A 19,218-nucleotide genomic window follows, 5' to 3' on the forward strand; every position below is an offset into this window, starting at 1 on the left:
TGGCATTGGAAGCCAGTAGAAAGATTACTTCAATCTTTGAAGAATTTAGCTTGAGGCAGCCGAGATCCATCCATTGACGAACTGCACAGCGAAAAAGTAATGGTGAAAGCCAGAATATGAGATGGGACATTCCAGAGCAGAGGTATAGAGGGTGAAGAACAGAGTTCAAAGGAATGATCATTGGGGGACACCAAAAGGGAGGGGGTGGTGTCAGAGGTTTGTGAGTGCCAATAGATTTTAAAGGATTGACCTTCCAGGTAGGAGCCAATCCAGGCAAGAGCACATTTGCAAAATCCAAGGCCCTGAAGAGTGAGGAGAAAGGGGTGGTCTACAGTTTCAAAAGCGACAGAAAATGTCCAAAATGATGAGTATAGAAGAGAGTTTGTCATTGTGAGCAATAGCAGGAAAGTTAGAGACATGCATGAGTGCAGTCTCTGTGGAGTGTTTACTAAGGAAGCCAGATTGAAGTGGGTCTCCAAGGCCATTATCCTCTAGGTACTTATGGCCCAGTCAAAGACAACCCGCTGAAGGACTTTAGAATAATGGGGAAGGAGAGAAACTGGGAGATAGCTTGCTGGGACATTTGGATCAGCAGAGGATTTCTTAAATACGGGTAAGACAGTTGCAGATTTGAAGGAGGCAGTGAAGATTCCAGCACAGAGAGAGGATAAAGAGTATAGAGAGAGATTAGAGAAATATATTGAGACAATGTCTTTGACCATTTAGGGAGCAAAAGTGTCTATAGGAGGGCACAATGGGTTGGCACTGTGAAGGATGGGTGCTAACTCAATAGGAGAGGTAGGGGAGAAGTAGTTGAGAATAGAAGAGGTAGTTGAGAGTTGGTGGACAGAATTAGGGATGGGAAGGGAGAAAGAAGAGGGTTGTGCAGAGGGTCACGAATTTCAGAGATTTCAAAGGACAGGTAGTGAGCAAAGTCATGAGCAGGAAGGGAGGTGGCAATGACATTGGCTTGGGAGGTGTGAGGAAAGCTTGGAGGGTAGATTAAAGTTTTCAGGGGTGATTGCAAAGGGAGAAGATTATGTTTGTCAAGTAGGATGATTTGCAAGAGTCCAGTACAGAGGTTGGGGCAGCAAGGGAATTATGTCTATTTATTTATTTATTTATTTTAAGTTTCATAACGCATCGCTCACCTGTAGATCTCAGGGTGCACATTAAAGAAAAAACTGGAGGGAGGAGCAGAGGATCAAATAAGTAGTTATATTATGCCATGTTAAAAAAGTGTGTCTTGATTTTTTTCTTAAAGTCTTTGAGGGAACTTGTCTTTCTCAGATCAAGAGGGAGTGCATTCCATGCCTGAGGCACCGGCACATCAAATAAAGTGCCCCCAAAACCTTTCAGCTTATATTTAGGTTGCTGGAGGCTAGCCTTGTCAGCCGAGCGGAGTAATCGACCGGGCTGGTATACCTTGGTGCATTTGCAAAAGTATACGGGGGCTTGGAGATTTAGGCATTTATGGCTTAGTGTCAGGACCTTATGGGTAACCAGAATAGGGGAACAGTCCTTAAACAACCTTAATGGACAAATATCTCCACAACGGGTAGTAGGTTTTAGGGAGCTTATGATTTGCATGATATCCGCCTGTGAACAGGGCGAGAAAGTGAACTCGGCAACTCTGTGACCCAGGATGCACTTAGTGTTAGGGCCGGGGGTGGACTTGTCCACCCTGGGATATGGAACAGATTAACTGGCAACACAGATGGCCTCCTGATGTTTACATATTTTTTGTTTGAATTCATTATGAATTGACGGGCACCACTGTGCGTCCTTAGTAATAGTTCCCACCGCTGATTTGCCCACAAATTCCTTCAGGATTGTGAAGAGCTCCTTGGAGCAGGGCTTAGCCTGACAAATCCTGTTATTATAGGTGGTAGTTTTAGTGGCTATAATGCCCAGCTAGAGATTGTGTGCAGCTTGTTTATATAGGGCCAGTGTAAGTGGCGAGGGGGTTTTCTGCCACATTCTTTCAGCTGCTCTTTTGGAGTGCTTCTACTCCAATATGTCTTTGTTGAACCAGCCATTCTTAGAAGAAGCTGGTTTAACTGCTTTATCTTGAAGTGGGGCAAGAAAGTTAATTGTGGTATTCAGGGTGTCCACAAGGAAGAAAGCAAGTTTAGAAGCTTTGTCGAAACTCTCCATCCCAATGCGTTTAGTTTTCAGAATGGGCAAGAGATTCTCGGGTATGACCATTTTTTCTAAATTTCTTGAGGTCGTAATGTGGTTGGAATTAGTACTGGTCCTGTTGGGGGTGATAGGGGGGCGGACGAGAGATGTTACCAGGGAATGGCCCGACCAGGGCCATGGTCGGACAGAAATGTTAGACACTGATAGGATAGGCGGTGCGTGAGAATCCAATCCAGGACATGGCCTGCAATATGTGTGGGATTATTCCCAATGACTTCCAGGGCTGCTAACAGAGAAATGGCTACATTGTCCAAAGAATCATCAGCCCAGAGATTGAAGTCACCAAAAAGAAAGAAAGCCCGATGAATTGTTCTTCAAAGGAGGGCATGGTTCTCGCTGGTCGATATAAAGCTAGAATGGTTATGGATTCTTTATGGTTTATTTTAACTTTTAGTGCCAGACACTCACAGTCATCTGGTGCCTCACATTGGAGCACATGGCAGTCCAGAAGTCTATTACAGAAGATCGCAACCCCCCCAAATGTTTTGCCCTGCCTGTCACATCAGTGAAGATCGTACTAAGGTGATGATGCTAGTGTGGCCTCAGAGGGTGTGGACTCACTGAGCCAGGTTTCAGTGACTATGAGGAAGTCAGGGACTTCATGGGAAAAGAGATCCTCAACCTCAGTCCCAGGGGACATAAGGGATCTTGTATTGAGAAGAGGCTTAGTAGCCCATCTTGTGGATACTGGTCTAGCTTAGCCACTGTAGATGGCGACTGAGCCATAATGAGAGCCCTAATGGGCTGTGTTGATGTCCCGATGGTCCTCTCACGTTTGCACGGCAGAGAGTTCTTTGGCAAAGATAGTGTAAAAACAGGTGAGGTAAATAATACCTCTGAAAATGCAGGATTTGCAGGAAATAGCACATTGTAGTCCCAGGAGCTCCCTGGACGTTAACTGGCACCAACAGGCCTCTTCAAACGCGCCAGCGCTAATGCTCCGCAGACGGGTTGAAGTAGGCAGGGGTGCCTGGGAAATGTAGTTTCTTAAAACTACAAGCAGCAAGAGTGGCTTTGCTCAACGGAAGACTGCCGTGAAGTGAAAAGAATGCAGCCCGCGATAAGAGCAGGAGACTTTAAAATGGTAATGCAAGTAACAGTGCAGCTAACAGCTGATCACTCTCACACACTGGTACTAAAGAAAGCACACACGACTAATGCAGTCCTTACTGCTTGGCTATAAGGTGTAACCTGGCAATTAAATACAATCACACACAAATAGGATGGCGCACGCAATCATACACTATACACACACACAGAAAGGCCACTGTGTACCTGGAGTGCTTTATATAATGAGGTGCCAAAGGCCTCCTCAAACTCGCCGGCGCTAATGCACTGCCGATGAGTTGAAGTAGGCAAGAGGGTGGAAGGAGTAGAGTAGGTGTCTGTAATGTGCGCCAACGTCATAGGTCACAGCGCATGTTTGTTTTGAGGGTATGAATTTCAGAGATGATCAAAAGCTGAGGAGGGGACTGGAAGGTGTGAATGAGTTCTAGGGATAATGGTTAGCATGAGGAGGATGAAGGATGGAGGGTGGAAGGAGCCTCAGGATGCACTGTACTACTAATTAAAAGATTGAACAGTTGTACCTGGTCTTCGGTCCATTTGAGCTTGGAGATACACAACCATTTGGCAATGAGTAGGTTGAGCCTTCTGCACAGGATCCACATGTGTTTTGTGGCTGACTGATTGTCAAGAAGGCAGGTAATCACGGTCATAGCCTCGCCATGTGCAAGGATTTGGATCAAGAAGGAGTTCAGCATGATTCGTAATGTCAGACCTCTCATTAAATAGAGTAAATAGATTGTCGGCACAGAACAGCATGCACAACAATGGCTATAAAGTTTAAGCAAACAGCCAGCGCCAACAGCAGCGGATTAGAGGAAAAGACATAAGAGCATGTCAACGCTCTGCATTACTGAAGAAGGATCACAAGTGAGTGTAGAGAAAATAAAATAAAATTGTAAATGTTAGACACAAAGGATTCAGAAAGGAGATGGTACAAAAGCCAAATAAACAGATAAATAGTGGGGTAGGAGAAGTCAAGAAAAAAAGTAGCTGCAAATCAGTAATAGATAGAAATAAGCGTTACCTATGTGGAAGATTAGGCCATTAAACCAACTGAAAGTACTGCCCGGAGATAAAACAACAATGTGCAAATTGCAATTTGCTGGGACATTTTGCAGTAGTTTGCAGGAACAAGAAAAGTGTGACACTGGTACAAGAAGGAAGCAGCTCAGATGAAGAGCGAGTGATGATTGCGAGAAACCAGGCATAATAAAAATGTCCAGACTGCGACATTACTATGGAACATTGGAAGGTAAACAATTATGGTGGACAGTTGCTCTCCTTATACTATAATGCAACTAGACAAATGGAACAAATTAATAGTGTCGGGACTAGAGGTGACCCGACAAATGCGTAATCTACACTGGAATCTGCTTCTGCCCGTTCCACAAAATCAGCTTTACGGTTCCACAACCACTGAAATATCACCCGATTTTGTCCTGTCTTTTTTCCCAATCCGGGTTAGTTTCATGCAGCGACAGAAGAAACTTTGCATATTTTTTCAGTTCATGATAAATTGCACAGCATCACAAGAAACATTGTGCAGGTCTTTCTTTCGATCAGTCCTAGATTTGTTACCCGAGAAACTACATTCAGGTCTTTTTTTATCTGTGGTAGTTTCGTGCAGTAAGAAACTCTGCACGGTTTTCCACAATCCATGCAAGTTTTGCACATGAACACTGGAAAATTCATGCAAGCTTATTGTAGATCCATACTAGTTTCGTGCTGCAGCATGAGAAACTTTGCATGGTTTTTTTCAAGCTTTTTGTTTGATTCGTGGTGTTTCATGCAGGGGCACGAGAAACTTTGTGCCCCTCTTTTCGATTAATGCTAGGTTTGCGCACCGTCATGAGAAACGTTGTGCCCCTCTTTTCGATTTGTGTTAGGTACGCAGAGTGTTATGAGAAAGTTTGTACTGTTCTTTTTGATCTATGCTAGGTTTGCTCAGCGGCATGAGAAGCGTTGTGCAGCTCATTTCACTTCACAAGACGATACAAAAAACTTTACGTGACTCGTTTTGGCTCACGAAACGGCATGAGAAACTTTGCCCCACTCTTTTCAATATGCAGGTGTGGCAGAATGGCAGATTCCAGCAAAATGTATTGAAATCTTACATATTTCGCTTCCACAGCTGGCAGAATGGTATTTCACAATTTCGGCCAGGTCTAGTCAGGACTTTCAGTAAAGCTCAACTAATGAGACATAAAGAATGCTGGTGAATATGAAGCTCCACTGTTGAAAATCAAGGTTGGTTTCGTCATTGGTTGAAATCAATGGAAGACCAGCTGTGATAAGGGTTTATGTTGCAGAAAAAAGAGTTGAAGTCCTCAGATAACATTGGATCCATTTTGTGAAGGGCCCCTTTTTAGGGGTACAAACCAAAGAAAGTTCAGAAAAACAACAATTTCCTGAAATGTTCAGCCTCGGAATGAGATGTTTGTGAGGATAGGTGCACAAAATCATACTTGAGCCATTCATATATTTTGCACTCAGACAAAAGGAGGAAGAAGAATTGGACTGGTTGGAAAAATAAGGTGTTATCAAAAGGATTGAATCACCAGAGTGAACCAGTCCAATAATGTTTGTGATGAAAAAGAATGGAAAGTTAAGGATCTGTGTAGATCTGAGAGATTTGAATAAGACTCTCCAAGTGGAAAGATATCCTTTACCAGTAATCTCAGATTTGTTAAATTGTCTTCCAGGAGCCAATTGTTTTACAAATTTAGATTTATTGGTGGCATATATATGTAAGCATATGTAAAGTATATGTAATGGGTTATTTATAACACCCTTAATAAACAGAGGTTTCTAAGCGCGGACCCGGGGATCAAACCTGCGTTGCTCAGTGTCATCTTGCTTCCAAGGCGAACGCGTTGCCCCTGAGCTATCCTCCTGAGAATAGAGGTCCATCCTCACCAGAAAGTGTTGATGGAGAATTACAGGGACCCTGCATTTTTCATAAAACCATTTGAGATTTACAAATATTGCAGGATGTCATTTAGTCTCACCTCTGCTGCTGCAGTGTTCCGTCACATGTGTTCAAAGAGTTGCCTGTGAAGATGGTCTACCAGGATGGCATATTGGTTTATGGGAGTGGTAGTTGTGAGCATGAAAAGAGATTGCAAGCAGTATTGAACTGACTGAGGGACAAGGTTTGAAAACTGAAACTACTCAATGTAAATTAAGAGAGAAGGAAGTTGAATATTTGGGGCATATTTTAACTGGAAGTTTGTTAAAGACCAAAACATGATGCTATGACAGTAATCGAAAATGCCTGATTCCATCAAACAACAATGAAGTCAGGTTGTTTTTTTGAATTAGTAGCATATTATAACAATTTTATAAAAATATTTGCAGGTATCAGTCAGCTGATAAGGAGGCTTTTAAAAAGGACATCAAGTTTGACTGGGATGAAAAATGTGAAAGGGCAACCGAAGAAATAAATTATGACACCAGCAAAGCTCCAAATCTAAGAGGATTCATGGCAGAAAGAGCAGCAAAAAACTGTGGACACCAGTGAGAAAGGTTTAGGAGCCATCATATTCCAAATATCAAGAGGATTCGAGAGAATTGTATGCCATGCTGTTAGACGGGATATCATATTATGCCTCCCTTTATTGTATATATTGGCCTAAGCCCAGTTGCTCTGCGAAGAAATCCACGTTGCAAGGTTCCGACCTTAGATCGACCTAGCCGCCATTTTGGGAACATCTGCCATTTTGATTTCCACCTCAAAGTCACTCTGCATTCTAAAATGGTGAACAGTGTTCTCCTGCTCGTAACCTTAGCCGTCCTGACCTTTACACAGGTTAATGCCTAAACTGTCTGTAGACTACATGTTTGGGTCGTGTAATAAGACCATGTCCTATGTTTGACCTGAAGATCAAAGGATTACTCGCGCCAACAAGTCTGATCCGCGGGCATACATTGAATACAATGTTGTTTAAATACTGAATGTGAGCACTTGTTGAACTACATTGTATAAAACATGTACTAAGGCTTAATGTCAGAATCTAAGATACACTGTTGCCATTCTGTGACTTGTTGTTCAACAAACTAGATGTAATCATCAGGCATATAGTTGGGCTAACGAGAGGCGAACTCGGCACAAACCCTAGTCCGAAAATTATTAACTTGCAGAGGAGCTGGACATTGTCATTGAAAACTATATAAGAAACGCAAATGTTTAGACGTCCAGTACCTCTCACTTCTCACACCGAAAGGGCTGGTATTCGTTGTGATGTACTGAGGGCCAGATAGCTATCTGATACTCTGTTTCTTTGTAAACTGTACAGTTATTTGAATAAAGATCTGAGAATCTTTATAAGCCTGTGTTTGGTGTATTTCCTTTTGTGGTACTCAGCCTCGGTATTTCTCTTTTTGCTTTTACAGATGGCGCCCGTATAGGGACCCTCAAGATTGATGCCAGCTCGTTGAAGGTTGATGCGGCTATCAGACGGGGATCGGACGGTGTAAAAGGGGGCCCCTTTCTTGGATGAGACGCGTCACCTCAGCAGCGCTGCACGACCCGATCCCTGGACGGTGAGCCCGCGGTCCGACTCAGCATCTTGACGAGGGTCTATATATAGAGGCAGGCAGATTTGCTGAAATCACCAACCACGAGGCAACTTAGTTAGAATAATTTGTATTCCGATCGGACCTCCTTAGGATTTGATCAGGTGAGTTGGGACCCGATTCTTAAGTATCCTGATAATTAGTTTTGACGCATTGCACTTGCGAGTACAATTATTGACCAGGTAACACCAGTATTCTGATATTCCTGGGAAATGGTCTGCCTGTTTCAGGGTGTTATTCCACAGTGACAGACAATCTTTGGAATTTGGCCGACCGGCCCCAATGGAGGGGTCGCCGGCGTGTACTATGTACTGTAAACACGGCATTGGTAGTATAGTATTTAATGATATTTGGCACAGACAAACTAGACATGCTTCCGAACTTCAGTGGCCAATTAATGGTAGTTTTGAAATCCCTCGTATTGAATACTTAGAATCTATATTATTAAAGAAAAAGGCTAGACCTGCAGCATTTGATGTATTACAAAATTGGAAGAAAGAAGCTATGCAGCAGTTTAAGAGTAGAGAAAAGCACGTGCGCCGTCATATGACGAATGCCGAAAAAGCGTTGTTATATGACCAGAGTAAACAGTCTGAGTCAGTTAGGAATATGGATAGGCCTTTATCACTTGGTATCCAGAAGATGTATCCTTCTAAAGACTTTCATGTATCCGATGAACTTATTGATAAACTGTTAAATGAACGAAGGCCTGGTGCCACTGCGCCACCTCCGTATGTTCCTCTTCCTGCTGTTATTCCTCCTCCCGTTGTTCCTCCTGCTCCTCCTATTGCTCCTCTTAATGTTCCTCTTCCTCCCGTTGTTCCTCCCCTTGTCGCCGCTCCTCCACCTGCTCCTCCACCTTTGCCTACTATTACGGGTCCAGTGGGTTTGCTTGCCGCACCAGCGATAGTACCTCTGTATCCGGATGTTCAAAATTTGTCTACTCTCCCTCTTCCAAGTGGTTCTACACCAGTGTAGTAGATCAGGGAGTGGGTTCGAGGGGTGTAACTCGTAATACTGTATCTTCAGAGAAAAAGCGTGTGTTAACTGCGTGGGCTAAGAATTTATTGGAGAAGGGTGACCAAGCTGATATTCTTGCCACACTTTATAATTTAGACAATTTTCCTGAGGAAAACGTTTTTATTGAGGGATTAGGAATTCATTTATGTGTGATGTGGAACAGACTAAGTGATACAGATCTCCCACAAGGGTTAAGGGATCTGAATACCATAGCGTTTTCTAGAGATACTACAGAGAAGGTACAAGAGCATGTTGAGAGGGGTTTTGGGTATAGAAAGGAATTGGAAGGGCAAAAGAATGAAGATATAGATGGTGATAGCTTGGATGTTATGTTCACACAGAAACGGTTTTCTCCTTGTCGAAAATCGATAACTGAGGAAACACGAATTTGTTCGAAAGATGCGATTAGGTGGATCTCAGATACATCGATCGCTCCCGTTGAAGTGTATGACACGTATAGTCAGTATACGCCAGAAATGCAGAGGAAAGTGATGCAGGTAATGGTAGAGTACCTACAGGATGAGTGCGTAAAAAAAAAGATTTGTTGTCCCGAAGAGTTATTGAGTATTTATAAGAGGGCTTTTTCGTTTGACACTTCTTCGGCTGCTTTAGCGCTCGATTTAGCTCTGTTGCTTAGTTAGTGTTCGGAGTTGCCTACTTCTCAGTTGCCAATGAGAGAGGTTCCTCCAACATTTGTCCCAAAAGAAGAGATTCCGGCTAATGCTGCAGCAGGTACTGCTGCTCGAGAAATTCTTGCGCATTATGTGTCGCAGTTGGATCACGTCCCGTTCTCAAGACAGGAATTGAACACCATTAAACAGTCTATTCCTGATATTAGAAAGAATCGGACAGGGTTCTACAAAGAAATAGAGTCTGTTTTACAATCCTGAGTATTCACCTTAAGTGATATTGATCTGTTGTTTCCCGTACTCCTGCCTGTTGATTTGTGTAAACAGATTAGGACTATAGACGATGTAACAGAGTTAGGAGATTCATGGGATACTATGACTAGACTCGATAAAGAAGGACCAGGTGGTGGGAGACCACCACAGGTAATAGTAACTTTACCTGATAGAATAGTTACGAAATTGAAGACTATAATTCCTGAAAGAAGGATTATTTGGGACAAGCTTACGGCCTGTGTCCAAGGGAAATCTGAGGGTGCTACCGAGTTCTTCAACCGGTTTGAACAAGTTTTTTCAGATTACAGTGGGCAAGACTTAAGCACAGAGTCTGGGTAAAGGTTATTCGTGGACAAATTTGTGCATGGATTGCTGCCTGACATCCAGACACAGATCATGTATTCCGAGAGCGCTTCGCAAGCGAAGTCTCAGTCAGAAGTATTGCATATGGCTCAATACTACGAGAATCGTGTCAATAACAAAAAGGAAAGAATTGAAAAGAGAAAAGGTGGCTTAAAGACAAAAGTACTATTGCAGCAAATTGTTAGAGGCCCTAGAGGGGGTAAGTGGGTATACTGATAACCCCCATGAAGTGCCAACTGGGCACAATGGAAGCTGGCAATTATCTGCTGAGTGGACCTAATATAATTTGATAACTGACCATAATATAAACTTGAAATTATGGCAATGATGCGATAACTAAGCATAAAATAATCTGGCGGGAGATGTGCTGAGCTCATGTCAAATATAAAATTATAAAAACAGAGAAAATTATATTTACATTCTGTGCCCAGCATATCAAACATCGAACATTCTTTCTCTTCCGCTCTCTCTGTCTCTAGCACCCAATGATTCGGTGTGTTTCTGTGAGGGGTAAAAGAGACACATTGTCAAATGCATGTCTGAAAGAGACACCTCAGCCGAAGCTACCTGACTCTGACCTTGGGGGCAGCTATCTGCGGGAGGATCATGTGGTGAAGGACAAACTCCAGAGAGGCAGGGTAAAGACATTAGACCAAAATAATTATTTACCTGGATTCCTTGATAACAACCATTTGCCTTTTCCACATTCTTGTATGGCCTATTGTAGTATGGATAAAGAATCTCTACAGTTTACTGGTCACCAACCTTATGTTCATACCTCCCCTTTTAACACTGAGATGAGAAAGAGGGTTGTAGGAATTCAGATCACTAGAAGCGGCAAGCCAACTCTGCGTTCTAGTCATTGGAGGATGTTAACAAGTGCTGGGACATTTAAAAAAGGAACACCTGAACAGAACAAGAGACTTAACCCTCCTGATACTAGTTGGGACACGGGAGGAAAGCAGGCTGCAGATTGGAGGGAGGAAACTGGCAAGAACAGCATCCAAGGAAGCCAGGCAGAAGAGTGTTTGTTGCGCTACCGTCCCAGGCAGCAGGAGTTTCCGAGCAAAGGAGAAGGCAAGGCGGGAAATGAGAAACTGACAAGATGCGCTTCCAGTCAGCAAACTGACAGCAGAGGAAATGGTGATATGTGAGGGACAACGAAGCTGCCAGAGAAGACCGGTACACCCAGAGAAGGAGATTGGCATACCGGGCGCTTCAGGGTGGATGCTGCATACCGTTGCTAAAGAGTTGAAACCCATACAAGGGAGCTGGGACATTTAACACAGTTAGAGAAGACTCAGTTACCTGGATACAGATATGAGTGAATGTTGATGAAGAGTGTGAACCTGGCAATTGCACTCGATTATTGAGTGGACTTAAAAAGCCCTGGCAGGAGAGTAAACCAGGACTCAGCTAGTCTGGGACTCAGACCCAAGTGAGAAGACAAAAAGCCCTGACAGGAGAGTAAACAAGGCACACAGCGAGCCTGGGACGCACATCCAAGTAGCAAAAGAAAACCCTGGCAGCAGAGTAAATCAGGGATTGAAGAAACAGGGCAGACACCCCCCAGAAATTGAGGAAAAGCTGAGAAAACAGGAGAAGAGATCCCCCCTCTTTGAATTGTGGACCAAAAGGAAAGACCATACCCCTTTCTGAAAAAGGCATCCACAGTCCAGAGAAACACTTGTGAAGATGTGTGCGAATTCAGAAAAGCTCAAAGGAGGAAACATCCTCCTAGGGATTGTGGAATATACAAAAGTGACATTGTAAATAAAAAAGTATTTATCCAACATAAAACATGTTACTGTGTCCGAGTCTTACTCTTGATCCCTCACAGGGCGCAGTTTTCTAGATGGTCAAAAGAAGAATGTGTGAAGCAGAGGCATCCCTGGGGTGGGGACCAATCATGTATTTGGAGACCTACACTGTCATCACGTTGGACCTAGAGGAATCTTACCATTAACCTAAGGGTGCATTGTCCATATGGGTGGAGGTGAAGGGTACATGTGGTGTTTTGACAGACCTAATCAGAGAACTGAGGTCTAGGCTGGAGAGTTCACAACTGCGTTCTTATTTTCCATTATTTAATTATTAGTGCTATTGAATGCTGTATTGAGATGGATCATAATATGCACTAAAAAAATACACACACCAGAAGTCTCCATACCACTTTCCTCATTGATATTATACACAAAGTTATGTATAACAAAATGACAAATGTGATATTGATAACATCCTTGTTAAAGGGATAGGTTAGTTAGTTGAAACATTCAATAAATAGGACATCACATGCATACAAATGACTGATATATAGATTATTTTTATTAGGCCCAGCCAAAGTGGCCCGAAGGCATACGGGTGCCGAAAAAATGTCAGTAACGAACAATCAAATTATCAACATCTAAGCAAACCCTTTATTTAAATAAATGCAGCTTGAGTTTATTCTTGAATGTCTCAAGTGTCGGGCAGTTTCTTAGGATTAAGGGTAAAGCGTTCCATTTTGCCAGGGGGAGCCGTCCAGAAAGCGCCCCTTCTAACCAATTTCAAGGAAGTTTTGGGAATTTGCAGATTTTTATCACAATTTAACCGAAGTATCCGCACCACCTGTTTGTATTTCAGTCTATTGGAGATATAAGCAGGAAAGGAACTATTGAGGGACTTATATGTAACGGTAAGCAACATACATTCTATTGTTTCTGCATTGGGTAGCCAGTGGAACTTTCTTCTCCTCTCTGAAACTTGCGCAAACTTTCGTAAACACATATTAGCTCTAATTGTGCTATTCTGCACCACTTGGAGTTTTGCAAGTTCTGTATTTCCCACTCCTGTGAACAGAGAACCGCAATTGTCTATTTTAGAAGAGATGAAGGCTTGAGCGATCGTTTTGCAGCCATTTTGAGATAGAAATGGGCGAATGTGCGATAGAAGCCTAATATAATGGGCCAATGATGACACCAGGCCATTAACATGGTCAGACATATTGAAAGTCTGATCAAATGTTACCCCTAAGATTTTTATTTTTTCCTATGTCGGAATGACATGGTACACAATGTGGAAAGCTTCGTACTATAGTGCAAGTTTTGCAAGTCTATGTCTAGATCCGATAATCATAAACTCGGTCTTGCCATGATTCAATGCCATCCCACTCATATCCATCCACTCGTGGATGAGGTCATATACCTCTGCCACTGTTATCGCGTCCTTCTCATAGTTGCCTGTTAAGGGATTGAGACACTGCGAGTCATCGGCATAGTTTGAAAAGCTGATTTTTTTCTCTTCTAGCATGTGAAAGAAAGGGGCTGTAAAGAGATTATATAAAACCGGGCAGAGTGCGGCCCCTTGTGGGATTCCATAACTGACAGAGACTGGGTCCGCTTCTGCTTCCTTGCTACAGACCTGCATAGTCCTCAAAAAGGAATGCATCCAATTCCTTGCTTATTCACTAAAATGAGCAACCTTCTGCAGTCTATCCAGGAGGAGAGGGCGATCTACTAAATCAAATGCGTCTGATAAGTCCAAGGGGATCAACAACATAGTTGTGGCCTTGTTAATGTTATACATCATATTGGACTTTAGTTAGAACAGCGCTGATTCAGTGCTAAAGATTGGCCTAAAACTCGACTGACCTTCATTCAGAATCGGGTGATCTTTTATAAAACGAAGAAGTTGTTCATACGCAACTCTATCCATTATCTTAAGGATAAAGGGTGAGTTGGAAATCGGTCAATAGTTGGTAGCATTTTTGGGGTCAAGATTAGATTCCTTCAATAAAGGGGTGATCCAGGAACCCTTCAATCTGGTGAAGGAAGCATTTACAATCCTAGTGATGGAGCTAATCAATAATTCAGAACAGGCTTTGATAGCTGTGGCTGGAAAATGATCCCCTTTGCAGGTGGAAGGCTTTAGTTTAGCTAAGATGGAGAAGAGTTCTTCTTCTGAGATGCTCCTAAAATTAAACTGAGGTATAGATTGCAAGGTATTCACAATGTTTTCCTGAACAGTTTTGGGAGGATCTAAGAGCCTTGAATTCATAGTTTGTTCAATACCATTTTTATTTTGGTTGTCTTGGCTATCATAGCTTCTTGGGTCTGAGTGCACCACACCTGATCTTTAACAATGGATTCCTGGTAGTTAACATCAGGCTTTTTCAACATATATGCTGTCTATTTACCATGTGAGCTGATTCCTCTTTAGCAAGAAGGAAGGCAAAGTTAGTTTAGTCGTTGTTGATTATAGCAGGAAACTGGCAATGTACAGCTTATCAAATTTGGAAGATGCTACATACATTACATTGCACTTTCTTTTAGGAAAAGATAGGGAGCATCAGCTTTCCTTACAAGTCATGCCTTACATTAGAATTTGACCCAATAAATTGCCAAAATCTACAGACTGCTCTACCACACACAGCCATTACAGTAAGCGAACCAATTTACTGTATTGGTCCTATGTTTATTTTTGACGGTAAAGGAAGATCAGTTTAGATTAATGACACTCCAATGTTCCCATCTTAAAGAGATTTAAACACAATTGGAAAATTGAGTAATTAATGCTGACCAATATACTGTCAGTAGGTGAGTTGCATCTGTTCTCCCATTATTTGTATTTATTGGAAGAACAGAGATATCAATTTTAATCTGAAACAGCCTACAATAACACATTAACAGATGGCGGAGGAATTCCTGCGTTAGGGTGCCTGTACAATAGCAGAAAGATGAGAGCAAGTGGTGAGCTATTTTATGAAGGTTTAATTAAAGTGCGATATATTGCATGTACAAAACAAACTGAAAATAAAATATACATATATAAGAAAACAAGTGACTTACAACATTAACCTAAGGGGCACATGCTTCAAACTAAGGTAGAATACTATTTTAATATACAAAATGACATCATTAAGCACTGGAGACAGTGGTGGTGTCAGGTTTGGAGTGTGGGGGAGGGAGAAGGGAGAGCTTCCTGTTTAGCAAGCAAGTGATGTTTAAGTCGAGCTGTGAGGAGATCCACTTGTGGGCTGGCTTTGGTTGTTATGGGTAGTGGGTCCCAGTGGAGCAGGGTGAGTAGGGAGAAAGAGCCAAAGCCAGAGGAGGCACAGGGAGGGTATGGGATGTGGGAATAGAATGCAGAGGAAGATCAGAGGGAACGAGATGGCGATTAAACTAAGATACAATCAGACAGTATTGAGGAGCAAGGCCATTGATAACTTTGTCGACTGTGAGAATGAACTTGAAAAGAGAGTGGTTGTGCATGGAGAGTCAACCACCATGTTGTTGGTAGGGGTAGGGATGTGGGGGTTATGTATAGGTTGTAGAGAGTATGACTAACAAAGTTGAGGGTTCTGTCTAGAGGGAGGAAGGAGTAGAGAGGAAAACCATTAGTATGCTTGAGCAGAAGACAAGTTTGCTGAACAGAGTGGAGATTAGAGTTTTTTTAAGTGTGGTTAGTAAGAAAAGGACACATTTTCCTAATGTGGTTAATACGAGCAGCAGAGGCAGAGGTAGTTATAAATGTTGCTGTCGTATGTCGCTATTAAAGAATACCCCAATATTGTGAGCTTTGAGTGAGGGAGCAATGAGGTCAGACAGGAAGAAGATAAGAGAGGGGAGGGGAGGGATGGCATTGGAAGCCAGTAGAAAGATTACTTCAATCTTTGAAGAATTTAGCTTGAGGCAGCCGAGATCCATCCAGTGACGAACTGCACAGCGAAAAAGTAATGGTGAAAGCCAGAATATGAGATGAGACATTCCAGAGCAGAGGTATAGAGGGTGAAGAACAGAGTTCAAAGGAATGATCATTGGGGGACACCAAAAGGGAGGGGGTGGTGTCAGAGGTTTGTGAGTGCCAATAGATTTTAAAGGATTGACCTTCCAGGTAGGAGCCAATCCAGGCAAGAGCACATTTGCAAAATCCAAGGCCCTGAAGAGTGAGGAGGAGAAAGGGGTGGTCTACAGTTTCAAAAGCGACAGAAAATGTCCAAAATGATGAGTATAGAAGAGAGTTTGTCATTGTGAGCAATAGCAGGAAAGTTAGAGACATGCATGAGTGCAGTCTCTGTGGAGTGTTTACTAAGGAAGCCAGATTGAAGTGGGTCTCCAAGGCCATTATCCTCTAGGTACTTATGGCCCAGTCAAAGACAACCCGCTGAAGGACTTTAGAATAATGGGGAAGGAGAGAAACTGGGAGATAGCTTGCTGGGACATTTGGATCAGCAGAGGATTTCTTAAATATGGGTAAGACAGTTGCAGATTTGAAGGAGGCAGTGAAGATTCCAGCACAGAGAGAGGATAAAGAGCATAGAGAGAGATTAGAGAAATATATTGAGACAATGTCTTTGACCATTTAGGGAGCAAAAGTGTCTATAGGAGGGCACAATGGGTTGGCACTGTGAAGGATGGGTGCTAACTCAATAGGAGAGGTAGGGGAGAAGTAGTTGAGAATAGAAGAGGTAGTTGAGAGTTGGTGGACAGAATTAGGGATGGGAAGGGAGAAAGAATAGGGTTGTGCAGAGGGTCACGAATTTCAGAGATTTCAAAGGACATGTAGTGAGCAAAGTCATGAGCAGGAAGGGAGGTGGCAATGACATTGGCTTGGGAGGTGTGAGGAAAGCTTGGAGGGTAGATTAAAGTTTTCAGGGGTGATTGCAAAGGGAGAAGATTATGTTTGTCAAGTAGGATGATTTGCAAGAGTCCAGTACAGAGGTTGGGGCAGCAAGGGAATTATGCCTATTTATTTATTTATTTATTTTAAGTTTCATAACGCATCGCTCACCTGTAGATCTCAGGGTGCACATTAAAGAAAAAACTGGAGGGAGGAGCAGAGGATCAAATAAGTAGTTATATTATGCCATGTTAAAAAAGTGTGTCTTGATTTTTTTCTTAAAGTCTTTGAGGGAACTTGTCTTTCTCCGATCAAGAGGGAGTGCATTCCATGCCTGAGGCACCGGCACATCAAATAAAGTGCCCCCAAAACCTTTCATCTTATATTTAGGTTGCTGGAGGCTAGCCTTGTCAGCCGAGCGGAGTAATCGACCGGGCTGGTATACCTTGGTGCATTTGCAAAAGTATACGGGGGCTTGGAGATTTAGGCATTTATGGCTTAGTGTCAGGACCTTATGGGTAACCAGAATAGGGGAACAGTCCTTAAACAACCTTAATGGACAAATATCTCCACAACGGGTAGTAGGTTTTAGGGAGCTTATGATTTGCATGATATCCGCCTGTGAACAGGGCGAGAAAGTGAACTCGGCAACTCTGTGACCCAGGATGCACTTAGTGTTAGGGCCGGGGGTGGACTTGTCCACCCTGGGATATGGAACAGATTAACTGGCAACACAGATGGCCTCCTGATGTTTACATATTTTTTGTTTGAATTCATTATGAATTGACGGGCACCACTGTGCGTCCTTAGTAATAGTTCCCACCGCTGATTTGCCCACAAATTCCTTCAGGATTGTGAAGAGCTCCTTGGAGCAGGGCTTAGCCTGACAAATCCTGTTATTATAGGTGGTAGTTTTAGTGGCTATAATGCCCAGCTAGAGATTGTGTGCAGCTTGTTTATATAGGGCCAGTGTAAGTGGCGAGGGGGTTTTCTGCCACATTCTTTCAGCTGCTCTTTTGGAGTGCTTCTACTCCAATATGTCTTTGTTGAACTCGCCATTCTTAGAAGAAGCTGGTTTAACTGCTTTATCTTGAAGTGGGGCAAGAAAGTTAATTGTGGTATTCAGGGTGTCCACAAGGAAGAAAGCAAGTGTAGAAGCTTTGTCGAAACTCTCGATCCCAATGCGTTTAGTTTTCAGAATGGGCAAGAGATTCTCGGCTATGACCATTTTTTCTAAATTTCTTGAGGTCGTAATGTGGTTGGAATTAGTACTGGTCCTGTTAGGGTGATAGGGGGCGGACGAGAGATGTTACCAGGGAATGGCCCGACCAGGGCCATGGTCGGACAGAAATGTTAGACACTGATAGGATAGGTGGTGCGTGAGAATCCAATCCAGGACATGGCCTGCAATATGTGTGGGATTATTCCCAATGACTTCCAGGGCTGCTAACAGAGAAATGGCTACTTTGTCCAAAGAATCATCAGCCCAGAGATTGAAGTCACCAAAAATGATAAAATGGGTATTCACTTTCGTGGGTGTGTTAAGAAAGCCCGATGAATTGTTCTTCAAAGGAGGGCATGGTTCTCGCTGGTCGATATAAAGCTAGAATGGTTATGGATTCTTTATGGTTTATTTTAACTTTTAGTGCCAGACACTCACAGTCATCTGGTGCCTCACATTGGAGCACATGGCAGTCCAGAAGTCTATTACAGAAGATCGCAACCCCCCCACATGTTTTGCCCTGCCTGTCACATCAGTGAAGATCGTACTAAGGTGATGATGCTAGTGTGGCCTCAGAGGGTGTGGACTCACTGAGCCAGGTTTCAGTGACTATGAGGAAGTCAGGGACTTAATGGGAAAAGAGATCCTCAACCTCAGTCCCAGGGGACATAAGGGATCTTGTATTGAGAAGAGGCTTAGTAGCCCATCTTGTGGATACTGGTCTAGCTTAGCCACTGTAGATGGCGACTGAGCCATAATGAGAGCCCTAATGGGCTGTGTTGATGGCCCGATGGTCCTCTCACGTGTGCACGGCAGAGAGTTCTTTGGCAAAGATAGTGTAAAAACAGGTGAGGTAAATAATACCTGTGAAAATGCAGGATTTGCAGGAAATAGCACATTGTAGTCCCAGGAGCTCCCTGGACGTTAACTGGCACCAACAGGCCTCTTCAAACACGCCAACGCTAATGCTCCGCAGACGGGTTGAAGTAGGCAGGGGTGCCTGGGAAATGTAGTTTCTTAAAACTACAAGCAGCAAGAGTGGCTTTGCTCAACGGAAGACTGCCGTGAAGTGAAAAGAATGCAGCCCGCGATAAGAGCAGGAGACTTTAAAATGGTAATGCAAGTAACAGTGCAGCTAACAGCTGATCACTCTCACACACTGTTACAAAAGAAAGCACACACGACTAATGCAGTCCTTACTGCTTGGCTATAAGGTGTAACCTGGCAATTAAATACAATCACACACAAATAGGATGGCGCACGCACTCA

At 43.1% G+C, this 19,218-nt stretch overlaps 1 protein-coding gene across 3 annotated transcripts in view; it reads left to right on the top strand.

The window, feature by feature from the left end:
* CNGA1 (cyclic nucleotide gated channel subunit alpha 1) overlaps positions 1-19,218 on the top strand; it is a 397,841-nt gene that overhangs the window by 186,989 nt on the left and 191,634 nt on the right. Inside the window, exon 1 of one of the 3 annotated variants that reach the window (XM_069631707.1) lies at positions 7,888-7,949. The exons of the other annotated variants lie outside the window; for them this stretch is intronic. The gene's annotated coding sequence lies outside the window, so the exon portion shown is untranslated. Of the gene's footprint in view, positions 1-7,887; positions 7,950-19,218 lie in introns of those variants that run through there. 3 annotated transcript variants of the gene reach the window in all.

This window comes from Ambystoma mexicanum, chromosome 6q, assembly GCF_040938575.1.
Source record: "Ambystoma mexicanum isolate Mex_15411 chromosome 6q, UKY_AmexF1_1, whole genome shotgun sequence".
Classification (NCBI taxonomy): Eukaryota; Metazoa; Chordata; class Amphibia; order Caudata; family Ambystomatidae; genus Ambystoma; species Ambystoma mexicanum.